This window comes from Grampus griseus, assembly GCF_964374135.1.
Source record: "Grampus griseus genome assembly, chromosome: 16".
NCBI lineage: Eukaryota > Metazoa > Chordata > Mammalia > Artiodactyla > Delphinidae > Grampus > Grampus griseus.
Window position 1 is genome coordinate 75,348,012 of NC_139010.1, and position 18,523 is coordinate 75,366,534.

Sequence of the window (18,523 nt, forward strand, 5' to 3'; positions counted from 1 at the left end):
ATGGAGGTAGGTTTGTTCTCCCCATTTTACAGATGAGAGAACTGAAGCTCATAGAAGCTAGCCATCTTGCCAGGGCCACTCAGGTAATGGCAGGGGAGAATAAAGTACGCTTAAGCCTCAAAAATAAAGGGAAACCTCTACTATAGAAAGACGCTTGGAAATTGACTGTCTGCCTCTTTCTGGAAACACCTAGGCAGTCACAACACTGCTCCCCACCCCCCAGCTTGTTTTTTCACAAGCAAAAGCATTTTCAAAGGATAACCTTTGAAAGAAAAAGATAAGTTTTAGGAGATGTAGATTATAATTTGCTCTGTTGTTTTTGCCTGAAGTGCTTTTTTTTTTTTTTTACGTGGGGCGTAAAACCTCGTGTTAATGAAGATTCCCCAATATTGGTCTAAACAGGACCTAGATGTTTGCTACCCTTTGAACTGAAAAGGAAGGGATAAACGCAAAAATGGTCTTTTGTCCTTACAAAAGAGTGTTTGTAGACGTGTCCTAGCTTGTGTGCCCTCCTGAGGGTCTCAGTGACCACCCCCAGGTTTTATTGTTTCTCTGGGGTTGGTTCTCCATTCTCACTGCCATCACCCCGGCTTTCCTTAAGCCTAGGCAGCCGAGACACTGTCCTAACTCTGCAGTCCATCCTGAATCCTCTGCCCTCCCAGCTTGTCCTCAGAAGCCGTCTCCAGCTCCCTTCTACCTCTGGGTGGCTTTCCCTGGTTCAGAATTTCCTGTCCTCCCTGCTCTGCTTCCCCAGCCTCTCTCCAGCCTTGCCTGCTGCTCCCTCTGTATGAACCAAGCTGGTCATTCATCCTCCCAAATTTGCTCTTCCATTATCATCCTTTCCAGATGCTGCAGCAGACCAGAACCTCGGGCTCCCGCCTTTTCCGCAAAGCCTCCACCCTCCAGAAACCCTGAGTGGGCCTGCTTCCTCTGTACCAGTGCCGCTCAGTGATGTTTAATTGACATTTGTTTTACCCTGGTTTGGTCTCAGGTGTCTTAACTCAAAAAGCACTGTTCAACAGGGGAAAACGACTAACGGGATTCCATTCTCTGCCCTCAAAGGGAGGCAAACCCCGAGGGCACAGAAACGCGAGTAAGAACCCCATTTCCATCCTCTTCCCTGACACCTACAGCCTCTGCCACGCTGTCCTCAACCTGCACCCCTCCCCAAACACAGTGAGAACGTGAGAGAGTTTCTCATAGTTAAACCTGGACCCTCGCGGACATCCATTAGGTAAGAGGAAGGCACCTGCATGAGTAGATTTCAGCAAGCGGCTGGCGACGGAGGGAGATGCCCATTTCTAAACGTGCAGTTACCTGGCAAGGTGTCCTTTTTAGGCTGGAAGTTCACTTTCACCTTAAGGATCTGTATTTAATGTTTTTCGTTCCTCTGAATAAAAAAGAACAAAGCTTTCCCAGTGGAAAGATACATATAAAATCCACCCCCACCCCCTCATCTTGTGTCAAAATACTTAGTTTCTTCAAATAATACCCATGATAGCTTTTACTAGACAGGCTTCCAGAAATTCTTAATTTGCCAGTTTTGAAGTAGCTTTTCTGTCATTAGAAGTTCTCATTAGAACTTCTTTAGGTCATGTTTGCATCATGTGCGTGAAAGGGAGAGATTTTGTTATTCAGCATTTGGGTAGGCAAACTCTTCAGTCTTATACTGGAAACATACAGTTGTAATAGGAAGTTACTTTTTTTTTTTGAGACTATACCTCATATCTTTTAGCTCAAATACTTTTCATTTAACTTCTTTCAAAATTCATTTTCTGATGCCATTTTTCATTTTCCAACAAATTTCAGAATCAAGCCCTCGCCGTCTCCACATTGTTTCCTCTTTCCCAAATCAGTTTTGTCAACCCCTGAATCTCTAGTAGGGCCGTGGTCTTCGGATGACTGTATATGATTCTCTCCCTCTTTCATGACTTCTTATTGCCTGGGGCCTGTGGAGTTTTATTCTCTGTAAAATATTTTGCCAACTGAAAATTATAGTTTACCTCGACTGTTGTCAAATCTGATGAGTTTTGAATTGATGAGTTTGAGCCTCAGTCTCCTCCAGAAGAAATACGTAAAGATGAAGGTTTCTGAACCCTCGGTGTCTCCAGTCCAACATGTGCTGCTGATCTGCAGAGAATTAAATCTAGTCTGCTGGCTGGATTGTAGAGTCATGTTTGTCACCACTTTCTTTGGAACTGAAAGAGGAACATCAAGGGACTTCCCTGGTGGCACAGTGGTTAAGAATCCGCCTGCCAGTGCAGCAGACACGGGTTTGAGCCCTGGTCTGGAAAGATCCCACATGCCGTGGAGCAACGAAGCCCGTGCGCCTCAACTACTGAGCCTGCACTCTAGAGCCCGTGAGCCACAGCTACTGAGCCCATGTGCCACAACTACTGAGCCCATGCACTACAACTAGTGAAGCCTGTGCGCCTAGAGCCCGTCCTCGGCAACAAGAGAAGCCACTGCAATGGATAAATAAATAAATAAGTAAATAAATAAAATTTAAATGAAAAAATGTGAAAACTGTTTTTTTTTAAAAAAAGAGGAACATCACATCTACTCTTGGCATATCTTAAAATTCCGGAAAGAGCTTTCTTGAATTGCAGGAGTGATCGTGTGCAGTAAGCTGGAACTAAATTCCCATTTACCAGGCCCCAAAGGGAAATGAATATTTAAAGAAGTTTTCATTTTATGGATGTTGTTTAGTTTTGTATAGTTCAGATCCCAGCCAACTTTAAAGTGGTTAGTTTTTATCTTATTTTACTTTGCTTTTGAATTTTATTTTATATTTCATTTTGACTGAAAGTGTCACATCTAAAGAAAAGTCACAGTTTTTCATAAAGTGGATTTAGAATGGCAAAGTAGAGAAAAAGATCAATTTTTCTTAAAATTGCTTTAAGGTAAAAAATATTTTACAAAAATGGAAGTGTATATGCTTTAATTTCTATAACCAATATGTGTGTTAACAGGATATTTAGCTAAAGTTTTCATTTCACATTAATCAATTTCACATTTCTATTTTTGTGTCTAGAGTTAAGTCTCCCACCCTGTTTAGCTATGGAAGGAATTGCTTCACAGATTTTCTTTGATGAACTTAAAAAATATGAAAAGGACACAAACAGATAATTCACTGAAACAGAACAAAACAAGCCAGTACACTTGAAATAAAATGTTCATCCTTGTGACTTATCTCAAAAATACAAATTAAAATATAAAAGGGGGGACTTTTTTTAACTGCTCATACTGGCAAATGAACAAAACAAAACAAAACAAAAGGATGGGCCCACGGCTTCATACATTGCTAGCAGGAATATCAATTGCTTGTTCTTTTCCAGAAGACAATTTGTTGTAGTGTGTATCAAGAGCCTTAAAATGGTCTGCACCTTTTAACCCAGTAATTTTACTTTGAGAAATAGTCTTAAAAAAATAGACAAAGATTTATATACACTGGATTGTTCATCATGGGAGAGTTAAAGAGTGAAAATCTGGAAACACATGTTCAGTGTTGTTAAAATTAGACGGTCAGTTTGGGAAGAAGTTGGAGGAGAAAAGGGAGGAAGACTTGGAATTTCACAGATTTCTAGTCTTGGCCACAAGGAGTCTTATCGGATAGTAAGGGCCCGTGGACAGGTCGATGTAAATCTACGTATTTCTGTAACTATAAAAACAGCCAATCGCTGTCAGTGGCAGGCTGGCAGCACTATCTGTACAAGTTCAACTTGTCAGACAAAGGTGGTGTCCTAGCACAGATGCCACTGCAGGGGGAGGGTGGCCACTTGATATAAACGGCCCAGTCTGGGAGAACAGTGGATGTGCGTAGCTTGAACTGTGGCTAGGTTGGGAGCTCAGGAATCCTTCTAACCCTTCCCAGCAATCTGAGGATTAAAGAGGAAGGGCCTTGGTCACCGTTGCAGATAATGACAAAGCCAGCGTTGGAGTCCTGGTCTCCTGTGCCCAAGTCCATTTGTGTCCACCTTGAATCCCAAGTGGAGTAACAGCTTCATAGGTCACTCTGACATTTGTGGCATAGGAATGGCACAGGCCCATTTTATAGATAAGGAAACAGAGGTCAGAAACATGGAGTGACTTGTCCAGGATTACATAATAAGTAACTGGTGGAATTGTGGTCAGAGTACAGAAAGCAAAATTTTAAAAATAAGATGAAAATTCAAGCTTTTACTTTTCCTCCAATGTTTGGACAAACTCTTTCAACCTGTTGATCAAGATTCTTTCTTTTTTTTTTTTGGCCGCACTGCACGGCATGCAGAACTTCCCTTACCAGGGATCAAACCCGTGCCCCTGCAGTGGAAGCACGGAGTTTTAACCACTGGACCACCAGGGAAGTCCCAAGATTCTTTTTTTTTTTAGTGGATTTGGAAGGCAGGGGAGTGTGTTATCATCTTAAAAAATTACCTTATTCTCATACGTGGATGTCTCTCCCACTACATCCTTACCTTGTCTTCTTCTGCTTCATGTAACTGTTGACAAGGTACCACCAGGGACCTGGGACAGCTGTTTCTTCACTCCAGTGGTTTGTGAAAACATCTTGTTTTTTCTCTCTATGGGCTGATACTACCTACCTGTCCAACACTCCTGCTTTGGTGCTTTGTCAGGGTCCCACCTGAGGGAACAGGTGTGTGGCAGTGATGGATATTTTTTCTGAAACAAAATACAGAGCCTTTAACTTTATAAGCTTGAGTCAGATCCAGAAGAACTTTAAGAGCATCTTTGGTAGTTACTGATTATTCCCTTTTTTTTTTTTTTTTTTTGCGGTACGCAGGCCTCTCACTGTTGTGGCCTCTCCCGTTGCGGAGCACAGGCTCCGGATGCGCAGGCTCAGCGGCCATGGCTCACGGGCCCAGCCGCTCTGCGGCATGTGGGATCTTCCCGGATCGGGGCACGAACCTGTGTCCCCTGCATCGGCAGGCGGACTCTCAACCACTGTGCCACCAGGGAAGCCCTGATTATTCCTTTTATTGAACCTCACTTTCCTCTTGGCAGAAGGCTTTCATGAACTTTTTTTTTCTTTTTTTTTTCCCATGAACTTTTTGTGTTTGACCTTTGCACTAATTAAGGGAGGAAGGCGGGACAGGGGTAAGCATCTCCATCTTTTTTTTTTTTTTTAATAAATTTATTTATTTATTTATTTTTGGCTGCGTTGGACCTTCGTTGCTGCGCGCAGGCTCCCTCTAGTTGCGGTGAGTGGGGGCCACTCCTCATTGTGTTGCGTGGGCCTCTCATCGCAGCGGCCTCTCTTGTTGAGGAGCATGGGCTCTAGGTGCACGGACTTCAGTAGTAGTGGCACGTGGGTTCAGTAGTTGTGGCTCGCAGGCTTAGTTGCTGCGTGGCATGTGGGATCTTCCCAGACTAGGTCTCAAACCCGTGTCCCTTGCATTGGCAGGCAGATTCTTAACCACTGCGTCACCAGGGAAGTCCCTCCATCTTTATAGATGAGAGAACCGAGATTCCCAGAGGTGCTATGACTTGTCCAAAGTGACTCTGAGGAGTGAGCGGTGAAGCTGGGACTTGAACTCAACTCTTCTCCAAGTCCAGTCCTCTTTCTGTGGCACCATTTTGTTTCTGTGTGGAAGTACATTTATCAATATAGGTAACTCTGACAGGCCTTAAAAAGTATAAATATGGGGGCTTCCCTGGTGGCGCAGTGGTTGAGAGGCCGCCTGCTGATGCAGGGGACACGGGTTCGTGCCCCGGTCCAGGAAGATCCCACATGCCGCGGAGCGGCTAGGCCCGTGAGCCATGGCCGCTGAGCCTGTGCGTCCGGAGCCTGTGCTCCGCAACGGGAGAAGCCACAACAGTGAGAGGCCCGCATAGCGCAAAAAAAAAAAAAAAAAAAAAGTATAAATATGAACTAGCTCTTGGCATTGTGTTGGATTTGAAAATTTGGAAAATGCAAAGAAGCATAAATGAGAAGATAACAATCACACGTATTCCACCCTCACCATTTTGCACTTTTCCTTAATAAAAATGGGATCACATTATAATATTTGGAACTTGCTTTTTTCATTTACTATTATCTTGAGTTTTTTCTATGTTATGAAAACAGTCTTCTATAAAATCAAATCAGTTTTTACTTAGGCACCTATTTTTCGATTGTTTCCAATTTTCCAAATATGTATGTATATATAAGTGTGTGTGTGTATGGATAGAAAGATACATCAGATAGATCAACCTTTTGATGAACCTCCTTTCAGAGAAAGCTTTGTGAACATTTGAATTAGGTTTTAAATTCAATCACTGAACAGATATAAGATTTCTCTGAGGCCCAATGAAATAGGAAGTTGCTAAGAAAATCAGACTTTCTTCACTTGATTTATTATTTTTTTTCCTTCACTTGATTTTATTTGAGTCTTTGTACAACCTCTTTGCAGGCTCAAAATCACCCTCAAGATTCTGTTCCCTAAATGGTAGTGTTTGTATCCCCCCAGACTTACACTTCAAGTAGATTTAACTCTCAGTCACTGAGCTATCTAGTAAAGTGGTTTTTCTATTTTTCAGCCAAAAATAAATCCTGCTAAAAAGCTGAATTAAAAAAAAAATGAAACAGTTATAGGAAATGTGAATTCTAAAAGGCATTCCTCTGTTAGAACACATTGGCTTTTTTTTTTTTTTAACCAAATGTGGTATTTTGTGTCTAAACCACAAACTGATTTGATCAGTGGATGCCATGTAAACCTAATGATCCAGTTTCTGAACCTTTCTGAATCTTCCGGAAAGGCTCCCTAGTTCAGGAAGTTTTGAGTTGTCTTGTTTATGCTGTGTATATGATTTGTATTGCATTTATTTGTTTTCATTCAGGTCATATGTCTTACTTTAGAACTTGGTCTGACTTATGTAGCCAGTGTTAGCATTAGCAATATTTTAAATTCCTTTTGTAGTACCTGTGGCATTTCACTTATTTAAAAATGAAATTTGCCTTTGGACATAAAACTTTAATTTCAGGAAATGTAATAATTGGCTTTAGGTATTGTTTCCTCACAAACCTGTTCAGACTCTCTATTTACCTTCCAAAATTTTTAAAAATCCAACTTATGTGTATGAGAGGGGAAGAGGGGGAGCAGAGTAGCCCATCCAATGTTGCCTCTTGACAAGAAATCTTACCTTCCAGAATATTCTTGTTACTTTTTGGCTTTTTTCCCCACCGAGTTTTTTAGTACCCAACTCATCACATTTTTCAGTTGCAATGCCATGAGGGAGATTTCTACTTTCAGTAACGGTGGACTAGCTTATTGTACACCAGCCCTTCCACCAAAAACAACTAGAAAATATAATAGATGGGGAAAATGTTTGAAGGTAGCAGAGACGTACCAAAGAAGCAAGGACTTGAGGGATCAAGATCCCAGAGAGAAGGGAAGGCTGACATTTGGTGCCACTTCTCCCCTCGAGGTAATTGCCAATGCAGAAAGTGCCAACTGAGATGCTACTAAGCTGAGCTCTTCTGGCATTCTTATGACTGAGGAGACAACAATTAAAGTTTAAGGCACACCAAGGATGAGGGATTCTTACAAATACCTCCAGGATTTCAGCTGGGACTTCTGACAGTCTATTCCATCAGATAGGGATGAACCAGAAGTAGAGCAGCCTTCACAAAGACTAAAGCCCAGGTTTAAATCAGCTTAATCCTTGGTTGTAAGGTGATCTACCCCTCTCCGAACTACCTGCAAGAAGAAAAATACATTTTTGGGGAGAGGAAGATAACATCACCCAGAGCTTCAAATTTTCTGTATAATTTTTCATACCTAATGACCAATCTATATGACTGAAAACCAAAACCAAACAGACAAAATAAATGGTAAAGACAGATGTATAGTAGATCCAGACATTGGAGTTATTAGACACAGACTTAAAATAACAGTGATTAATATTGTCAAGAAGTTAGATGACAATTTGGAGACTTATTTTGCAGAACTGGAGATATACAAGAAGCTGAATGGCAATTCTAGAACTGAAAAATATAGCAGTGGAAGATAAGAATTCAGCAGTGGGTTTCACACCAGATAAGACATAGTTGAAGAGAGGAATAGTGGATTGGAAGGTAGGTCAGAAAGAGATAGACTTATGCTCACAGAGGCAAAGGATAGAAAACACAGGAAAGAGTGTAAGAGATATATGGAATATGATGGAAGATATAAGTATGTGTAATTGGAGTCCTTGAAGGCAAGGAGGACAGAGAATAGGGCAGAAGCAATATTTTAAGAGATAATGAGGATTTTCCAAAAGTGATGAATGGTTTCAATAAGCACTACAAACCCCTGGCTGGATAAATACAAAGAAAACCACACACTAAGGCACATTGTGGTAAAATGCTGGGTGGCTTAAAATCACTGCTTAAGTCACTACTTGACAGGAATGTCTTCACCTCAATGGGCAGCACCATGGCTATGAGTTTCCACAATTGCTTACATAGCTTTGCCTTTAATTTCTTACCAGACACATCTCTCTTTGGGGAAATATTTTCCAAGGACCAGCTTTTGCCCTTAGTAAGGTCTCTGTGCACCCAGAGCTGGAGTTCTCCTCTCGCTGCACTTTTGTCTATAATCCTAGGAGAAAAACACTCATTGCCTAGTGTGCCCTGGCAGGTCTCCCACTGAGGGGCTGGATGGGGTATAGGGTAATGGCTAAGAGCACAGGCTGTGGAAAGAGATTGCCTTTGTTTGTTCCACCACTTACTCATCACGTAATCTCACTTCTTGAAGCTTTACAGCCCTAAAATGTACAATAAGGATTAAAATAGTTACTTACACTTTTTAGGGTTGTTATGAGAATTAGATGAGCTCATGGATGTAAAGTGTTTAACATACAGGAATTAATGGAATTAATGAATGAGTTTCTTTTTAAATCTCCTTGACCCATGTCTTCAGCCTGATTGGTAGCCATGTATTCCTTCCTTAATAATAGCTGAGGCTTCTTCAAATTTTTGTGCCTGACTCGCCCCAGTGGGAACTAACATGAAAGGAGAGGAGGTGGTGTACATTTTATATCAGAGGAGAGAGCTTAAAAATTAATCTCCTTAAGTATGTACAAGAGTTGGTGGACTTCGCCCTTCAAAGGAAGAAGTAAACATTAAAGGTAGAAAAGTTTCTGAAGAACCAGAGAAATCAGACCCTGATTGGATCAAATAAAACACCTGGATGGGTTAAAGAATTTTTTTTTTTTTCCTTAGAGTAAATATTGCCACTCTCACTACCCTGACCCAATTAAAAAAATTTTTTTTACTTGTTCAATAAGTTTATTACTGTCTTTATCTGAAAAATCTTCATAGAAATTGTGGTTTGGTTTATTAACTCTCAGCAGCCCATTCCTGAGCTCTAAGGAAGCTTGCCTTCTTCTTAGCTACCCGATCTTTCTTCTGGGCAAGTGACATTTTGGGACGGTTCCACCTGTTCTCTTCCTTAGCCTATTAAAAAATGCAGTAATTGACAGTTACAATGTACTGGGATAGAATGGGCCACCTCTGTAGCATCCAAGGCTAATACATTTCTATCACCACAATTACTTTAGCAAACCTGGTTCCCCTCACCTCTGCAACATCATGCAGAGCTAGTGATCGAGTTTGCACCCAATTTAAATTTAGTTACTATTTCTGCCTTAAAAAATGCATAAAATGTACCATTTTCTCTATCATAAAATTCTTTATTAACAATTGTATTAATTAACTCCGTATTCCCGATTCAACTGCCTTCTGACTACTGTTAAGTTCTTGGTTAATGCATTTTAAATATCCATATGAATTCATACATCTTTCCTATAATTTTTTACATATACACACACTAGGTATTTTACTGCAATGTATTTTATTCTCATTGTGTTCCTTCTCCTTAGGTAAATATATATTTATACAAATCAAATTGTAATTTTAACTACATTGAAGAAGATTGGAAATCTGGTCCTCACAGCAACTTGGAGAGGTTTTTACTTTAGGCCCAGGGCATCATTTTTTTTTTCACTAGGCAGAAATTTCATTTTAATATGAATATAAAATTATTATTATTATTATTTTTGGCTGCACCACATGGCATGCAAGACCTTAGTTCCCCAGTCAGGGATTGAACCCATGCTCCCTTCAGTGGAAGCGCGGAGTCCTAACCACTGGACCACCAGGGAAGTCCCCACGAATATAAAATTATACAGAGGTAGTACTGAGTGTTTTAGTCTGTTGGGGCTGCTATGCAAACTACCACAGACTGGATGAATTATAAACAGCAGAAATTTATCTCTCACATTTCTGGAGGCTGGGAAGTCCAAGATCAAGCTGTCAGTAGATTCAGTGTCTGGTGAGAGCCTGCTTCCTGATTTATAGAAGACTGTCTTCTCACTGTATCCTCACATGTCAGAAGGGGTGAGGGAGCTCCCTGGGGTCTCTTTTATAAGGGCACTATTCCCTTTTGTGAGGGCTCCACCCTCGTAACCTATTCACCTTCCAAAGGCTCCACATCCTAATACCATCACATTGGGGGTTATGATTTCAACATATGGATTTGGGGGGAACATTTATGTTCAGTTCATTGCACCAGGTAAAAAGTGAATTTTTCACTCTGTCCCCTTGTCCCAATTCCTCTCTTATTTATATTTCTTCGGTAGATTTTTTGCAATATTTCCCCAGTATTTTGAAGTTTTTGTTGTTGCTGTGGATGGGATGATTTTTTAAAAACAATTTTGAGTTGGAAATTTTTGGTACATGGGAAAATGTTGATTATTTTTCATTTATCTCATGTCCCTTGCCTAACTCCTCACTCTAATGAGTGCTAATAGTTTTGCTGTTTATCTTTTGGATTGACCGAACATCGGTTTTCTCATTTGCAAAATGCAGATAGTGTTGACCTTGCAGAGCTTTAATAAGGGTTAAATGAGATAAAGGAGCCGAGCTTAGTGAGGGCTTGATTAATATTAACTTGTGGTCTCACTACTATCGTCCTCAGGATAAGATCTTTTTCTGTGCGACTCCACTGATAGTGGAGAAATGGATCATGGAGAAATGATTTGATCGGAAAAGGCTCTGCTTACAACTGCTGATACAGAGAGACTGACATCCATCAAGGGGCTGCCAATAGCTTATCTTTTTTACCCTTTAAATTTTAAAAAAATTGTGGTAAAATTCACATAACATACAACTCACCATCTTAGGGACTTAACCTGGTGGACCAGTGGTTAAGACTCTGCGCTTGCACTGCAGGAGATATGGATTCGATCCCTGGTCGGGGAACTAAGACCCCACCAAAAAACAAAACAAAACCTTACCATCTTCACCATTTTTAAGTACAATATTGTCTCATGAAGTACATTCACATTGTTGTGCAACCATCACCACCATCCATCTCCAGAACTCTTTCCATCATGCAAAACTGAAACTCAGTACCCATCAACAATAACTTCCTACTCCTTTCTTTCCTCCAGCCCCTGGCAGCCACTGTTCTGCTTTCTGTGTCTACGAATTTGATGACTGCATGTACCTCAAGTAAGCGGAAATGTATAGTATTTGTCCTTTTGTGTCTGGCTTATTTCACTGAACATAATGTCCTCAAGGTTCATCCATATTGTAGTACTTGCCAGAATATTCTGCCTTTTTAAAGCTGAGTAACATTCCATTTTATGTATATACTACCTTTTGTTTATCCATTCATCCATCAGTGGACACTGGGGTTGCTCCCACCCTTTGGCTATTGTGAATAGAGCTGCTTTGAACATGGGTGTATAAATATCACTTTGAGTCCCTGCTTTCAATTCTTTTTTAAAAATATATTTATTTACTTATTTGGCCGCGCCGGGTCTTAGTTGCGGCACATGGGATCTTTGTTGCCGCATGCAGGATCTTTAGTTGTGGCATGCAAACTCTTAGTTGCGGCATGTGGGATCTAGTACCCTGACCAGGGATTGAACGCAGGCCCCCTACATTGGGAGTGTGGAGTCTTACCCACTGGACCACCAGGGAAGTCCTCCTGCTTTCAATTCTTTTCAGTATATATGCCAGTGGATTTTTGAAAGCACTGAGGAAAAACATTCCTGTGTGCCTTCTGTGGTTTCCGTAGCCTTTGGAAGAATGGCCTGACCAGCACACCCTGGGCATCTTAGGCTGCTGTGGCAGAAAGGAGGTGTCTGCAGCTGACTGTCACTGTGTGTTGAGCTTTCGAAGTCTCCACCAGCCCGCTGTCTCAGCACTCGGGGCTGCAGAAGGCATTGGACAAATGCAAGATTTGCTGCTCTCGTTGCTACCCACAAATGCACATTTTTCTATTTTACTGTGTAATTCCAACTGCTAAAATGACCCTGTACAATGTGGAAACTGCAATCAAGCATCAACATGAAGCTTCCAGGAAAATAAAAATGCAGCAGGAAGAAACAGCAGCAGGAGAAATAAGTTACTGGGAAACACTCACAAAATGAAATGCCTTGGCTGTTTTTTTGTTTCCCCCCTTTGTTTAAACGCTCTATTTTATTCAACGCAGCATTGTTGGTAATAGGGGAGACCGTAAACAACCTCGATGTCTGTCGGGGGAGATGTTAGATACATCACAGTCCTCCATACTGTGGGAGACTGTAGAGCTATAAAAAGGATGCTCAACCTTTCAGTAGAGAAAGATCTACCAGAAAGTTAAGTGAAATAACAAAGGCAAAATGCTGAGTAGATTGTCCTTTTCTGCTGTCCTTCGCAGAAAAAGGGAGCAAATAAGACAGTGCGTGCGTGTACATATAATACATTCTTATGCTTCTTGTATATATATAGTGAAACTCTGGAATAGGCATAATAAACCAATATCGGTGGTTAGATTTGGGGGTGGGAAGGAGGTTTTCACAGTGTCACTTTTTAGATATTCCTGAGCCGTGTGAATAGATCACCTTTTGAAAATCAAGAGAGAAAGGGCTTGTATTTTTCCGCCAGCTTGACCATGGGAAAGGCTCAAAATCTAAATTAAGTTGATTTATAGGCAACGAACAGTGGCACAGTATCTTGCAAGAAAAACAAATGTCTGTTACAGGCTATTCAGAATTTGTCTTCTGGTTAGGGAAACCAACAACTTCTGATTCCGACACTGGAGATGCCGAGAGGAGATAGGGAGGGAATGGTGCTCAAAACCTTACTTTACAACTGACCCTAAACTCTCAGGAGAAAGGGGAGAGTTGGGTTCAGGGCAGGAAACCAAAGCCAGGGTTGGACTGGGACTGGTTATACTTGGGCTTTTTCTCTCTCTTACACCACCAAACCAGGGCAATAGCAAACCTTTGATTGTATGGCTGGACCAGAACTTTGGGTGCTTGAAACCCTAAAATCTAAAGCAGCTCATAAACTAGCAGGCAGATGAACACACTGATTGATTGAGTTCCCGCCTCCATGTGTCCAGAGCTTCTATCACACCACAGGGTGCCCAGGCAGGAATTGCTTGAGCTTGGAAAGCCGAAGGTGGGGCTTTCTGTGTCTGTACCTCCAACTCACCTGGAGAAGCTCAAGGTAGGGCCTCTTCTCACTACCAGAGGGCCATCACTGGCCAATGAATAGTCTTAAGGGAATAATGGTGAATGCAGAAGAACAATTAAGAGACATTTGGGGATCAGGAGCCCTGTGAAAGAAGGATGACTGCCGAAGTCAGAGACTCTGGGTGGGCTGAATGAGAGAATCCTGAGATCCAGTGACATTTTATCTACCAAGTTGCACTTGAAACAAAAGGACACAGGAAAACTGAAAATAAAGAGGTGAAAATAGATACACCAGGCAAATAAAGCTCAAGGAACAATTTTAGTGTCAGACAAAACAAACTTATGAAAAAAAAATCAAAGACAAAGCAAGGTGTTGCATGCTGATAAAAGGCACAATAGACCAAGAAGATCTAATGATCATAGACATATGCCCCTGATATTATACCTTTGGAACATATAAAGCAACATATGGTAGATTTAAGACGAGAGATAGATAAATCAAGAATTATAGTTGGAGATTTTAACATATACTCAAAAGCTGATAAATTAAGCAGAAAAAATAACCAAGGATACAGAAGAGTTTAATAACATGATTACTTAACCCAGATTAGCAGAGATAAATTTAAGTAACACAGAATATACATTCTTTTGAGCACACACAGAGCAGGCACAAAGAGATTTATGTATCATACCACAAAGAAAGCCTCAGTGAGTTTGAAAGAAATGGGGTACAAAATCAATATTAATAGCATCTCCCTTACTCTAGAAATAACTCATTATAAAATGAAAAAAAAAACAATTAAAATACAGAAAAAAACTTCAAACTCCACAAACCTATAAAGTTTCTAGGAATTAACATAATAAAAATTCTCAAGACCTTTATGAAGAAACGTCTGAAACTCTATTAGAGGATATAAAATAAAATGTAAATAAAAGCTGTGGATGGGATGAAAACATTATAAAACTATTGATTTCCACTTAATCTATAAATTCAATGCAACTCAAATTAAAATTGCAAGAGTATTCTAAGGGGACTTAATAAACTGATTCTGAAAATTAGATAGATGAATAAAACTTCAAGAATAACTAAGACAATTTTGGGGAAAAAAAGAACAAAGAAAGGGGACTTGCACTACCAGATATTAATATAGAACCAGGCATAAAACCAGGCTCAATGGAACAGAAAAGCATCCAGAAATTGACTCTGTATAAATGAGGATTTGGTATTTTATAGAGCTAAGGAAGAGGTGGATTATTTGGTAAATAATCTTGGGAAAATTGGGTTGTTATCTGGAGAAAAATAAAGTTGGGTCCTCATCTCTACCATATCCAGAAATAAACTTCTGGTGGATTAAAGACCTAAATTTAAAGATAAAAGTGCAACGTTATAGGAAAAAATGTAGATAATTCTTTGTGATCTTGGGTGGGGGGGATTTCTTAATAGATGCTCAAAGTGTATACAATAAAGAAAACAATAGATTTGAATACATTAAAAATAGGCTTTTTTGGGGCTGCTGTTAACAGGTAAATGCCATCATCAGAGTAAATGAATAGGTGACAGCTGGTAATGTATGTGCAACATCTATGACTGAAAAAAAATTAGCTTTAGCTTCTAGAGTGTGGAGAAAGACATCTAAAAATCAGTATGGAAAAAAGGGAAACAGAAAAAAATTAAAAAGGGAATTATATGAATAAGCAAGTTACAGAAGGGGAAGCCTGAATGAATGATAAGTATCCAAAGAGATGCTCAATATCAGTCAGAAAAACACAAATTTAAATAGTAATGGGATCCTATGTCCATTTGATAGCAAAGAAAGCCCCAAAGAAACAAACAAACAAAATCTTTATGCTTACGTCACTCCCCTGTGTAAAAGCTTTCAGAGGTTCCCTATTTAGGAGATAAAACACACACCCATGTTGCCTGTGTGATGGACCACACACCCACCTCTCCACTCTTCTCCTTTGCTTCCTCCCACCAGATTTGCATTTTAGTATAACTCTAATAACTATGTAGATTAGACAGAGAAGATACTAGAAAAAGAATGACTACTTAGAAGACCATTGAAATAGACCAGGAAAGAGATGCCTGAATTGGGATACAGAGGAGGGGTCAAAGCGAAGAAACACTGAGAGAGAAGGAAGGATATACAGACCTTTGTTGGGTGGCAGGGAGTGGTTGTGAATGGCTTCTAAGATTTGTCTTGGGCAACTTGTTGCATGGTGGTGCCATGCATCGAGAAAGGAGAAAGTCTAGATCAGGGTTCACTCTGTTGAGGCTCAGACAGCCATAGGAACTTCCGGAGGAGATGTACAGCTGCAGTTGGCTATGAAGGCTTGGCATTTAGAAGGGTGATCTGGACAGAGGTGTTGGTTATGGGTGTCATCACTCCATAGGAAGTGGTTAACACCATTGATTCAGTGAGACTGTTGCCTGAACCATAAAACACAATAGCTCCCTTTGTTCATAAAGGTGCTTTCTGATTACTGGCATGACTATTTTTTTTTTTTTTTTTTTTTTTGGGCCGGAATACGATGATTCTCCACCCCCAATTTGACCATCTCCTCATTTTGTTTTTTTTTGGTAACATGATAAAACTTGCCTCTTGTTTCAAACAAACTTCATTTCTTTGAAATATTACTGATTGAAGTTAGTGGTGGAGATAATTAAACCAGTTTACCTGGAGGTTCAAATTCATGACTTTGGCCTCTTTATTACTATTGCTTTAATAAGCCAGAGATTTAATATCTGAATACAGTATCTGGCATGAAAATAAGTGAACTTGAAAGTGAAAGAGCCTTCTTAATGTACTTGTTTATTAGATGACATTTTGAATGAGTTGTAGGTTAAACTGATAATTGCTGTTGCTGAAACTTCCAGGCTATTGATATTCAAAGATTTATGATCTAGGGTTACTTTCTAGCACTAATAAGTATACAAATTCAAGTTGCAGAGGTTCCAGAAAAGTGCCAACAGCTAATTAGAGGCACTTGATGTATAAACTATTGTGACATAATAGGAGCCACAGGTATGATTTTTCCCTCAGGCTGTTTTCTGGGGATAGTCTTTCAGTGTAGACTATGAGCTAAATAAAGAACATGGGATTTGGGACTTCCCTGGCGGTCCAGTGGTTAAGACTCTGCGCTTCCACTGCAGGCGGCATGGGGTTGATCCCTGGTCAGGGACCTAAGATTCCCACATGCTGCTTGGAAAAAAAGCAATTTAGAAGAAATAGACACCACAAGAAGAAAAGCTTCAAAGCCATATTTAATATTCTCAGAGCAATAAGAGAATAGTTTATCTCCATGAAATTAGAACAGGATGCTATAACTATGAGCACAGAGAATAAAAGAAAGGGGGCGTTCCCCCTTTTTTTCCCCTTGGGAAAAAAAAAAAAGAACGTGGGCTTTGGAGGTAGACTTGAGACCTAGTTCTTCCACTTATCAAATGTGTGTCCTCTTGCGCTGTGTGTTCTGTGGTTCGAAGATGGCTAAGGCAGTTCCGAACACCCAGAAGCAGCAAAAGGGAGTCGTTCTTCCCGCATCTATGTGAGTTATTAAGAGACGTTTCCCAGAAAGCTAATGCACACTTCCCTTCATGTCTCAGTGACTAGAATTGCACTGTACACCCAGTCCTGAGCCAGTCATTGGCAAGGAGGGGAGTGGAATTAACATGTTTGGCTAGACCATGTCTCTCATGTTTCGGAATGTCATGATCCTGTGTCTGGGTGTGGGTCTATTTGTATCCATTGTCAGTTGATCCTTTCAACTTGCAGACTCATTCTTTAAATTATGGAAAATGTTCTTGAAACATAAATAACTTAATTTTCTTCCCTTTGGTTTTTCTGTACTCTCCTTCTGAGGGCACCCCTCTTATTTGGGTGTTGAACCTCCTGGACTATTCTTCCTAGTTCTCTAATATTTTTTCATCCCTTTGGCTTTTTCTCATCTGAGTTTTTCATTTTGGCTGCTAAAAATTTAATTTCCAAGAGCACTTCCCCTTTTTTCTTCTTTGTGCTCATTTTTATAGCATCCTGTTCTAATTTCATGGAGACAAACTATTCTCTTATTGCTCTGAGAATATTAAATATGGCTTTGAAGCTTTTGTTCTTGTGGTGTCTGTTTCTTCTCAATTGCTTTTTACTGTTTTGGGTGTCTTTCATGTTAAGGATTTTCCTCACATATCTGGTAATTATTTTTAAGATTGAGACACTAAGAACCCCAGTGAGATTGGGCTTGTTGATTGAGAGCCTCACCATGGGTGGAGGGACTATTTCATCGGGGAATTTCTCCTATTCTCCTAACTATCTTTGTGTCTTTTCTCTTGAGTTGGCCAGAGAAGAATTTTCAAATACCCTTCTTGGGGTGTAGAAGCCTTGTTTCCTCTCGGTTCTGAGTCAGGGAGGGGAGCTGAATATTTCAACATTAATATGTAAATTCTTACTTAATCTTATTTTCAGTATCTTACTCTGTCCCTTAACTATGGTTGGTGCTTCCATCTTTTTTACCCACTCCAGTGAATAAACCTCTCATTTTCTGCCAGGGTGGGGCAGGAGCAGCTGCTGAAATACATCAAGTGGGGGAGAGCATCCAGGGGACCTGAACAAAACTGAGATGGTGGTATAATGTTTCCATATACCCAGCACTCAGTTTCCACTACTATTAGCATCTTACATTGGTATGAACATTTGTTACAATTAATAAACTGATACTGGTACATTAACTAAAGTCCATAGTTTAGATTCCTTTAGTTTTTTTTTTAATGTCTTTTTTCCATTCTAGGATCCCATTTAGAATACCATGTTACATTTAGCTGTCATATCTCTTTAGGCTCCTCTTGGCTATGGAAGTTTCTCAGACTTCGCTGGTTTCTGATGACCTCGAATAAACACTGCTGGTAAGCTGTTTTGTAGGGTGCCCCACTATTGAAATTTGATGTTTTCCTCATGATAAGGCTGGGGTTACTGGCTATTGGGAGGAAGACCACAGGTAAAGTGCCATTTTCATTGCATCATATCAAGCGTACGTACTATTAACATGATTTGTCACTGTTGTTGCTGCCCGTGATCACATGGATGAGCTAGTCCCTATTAGC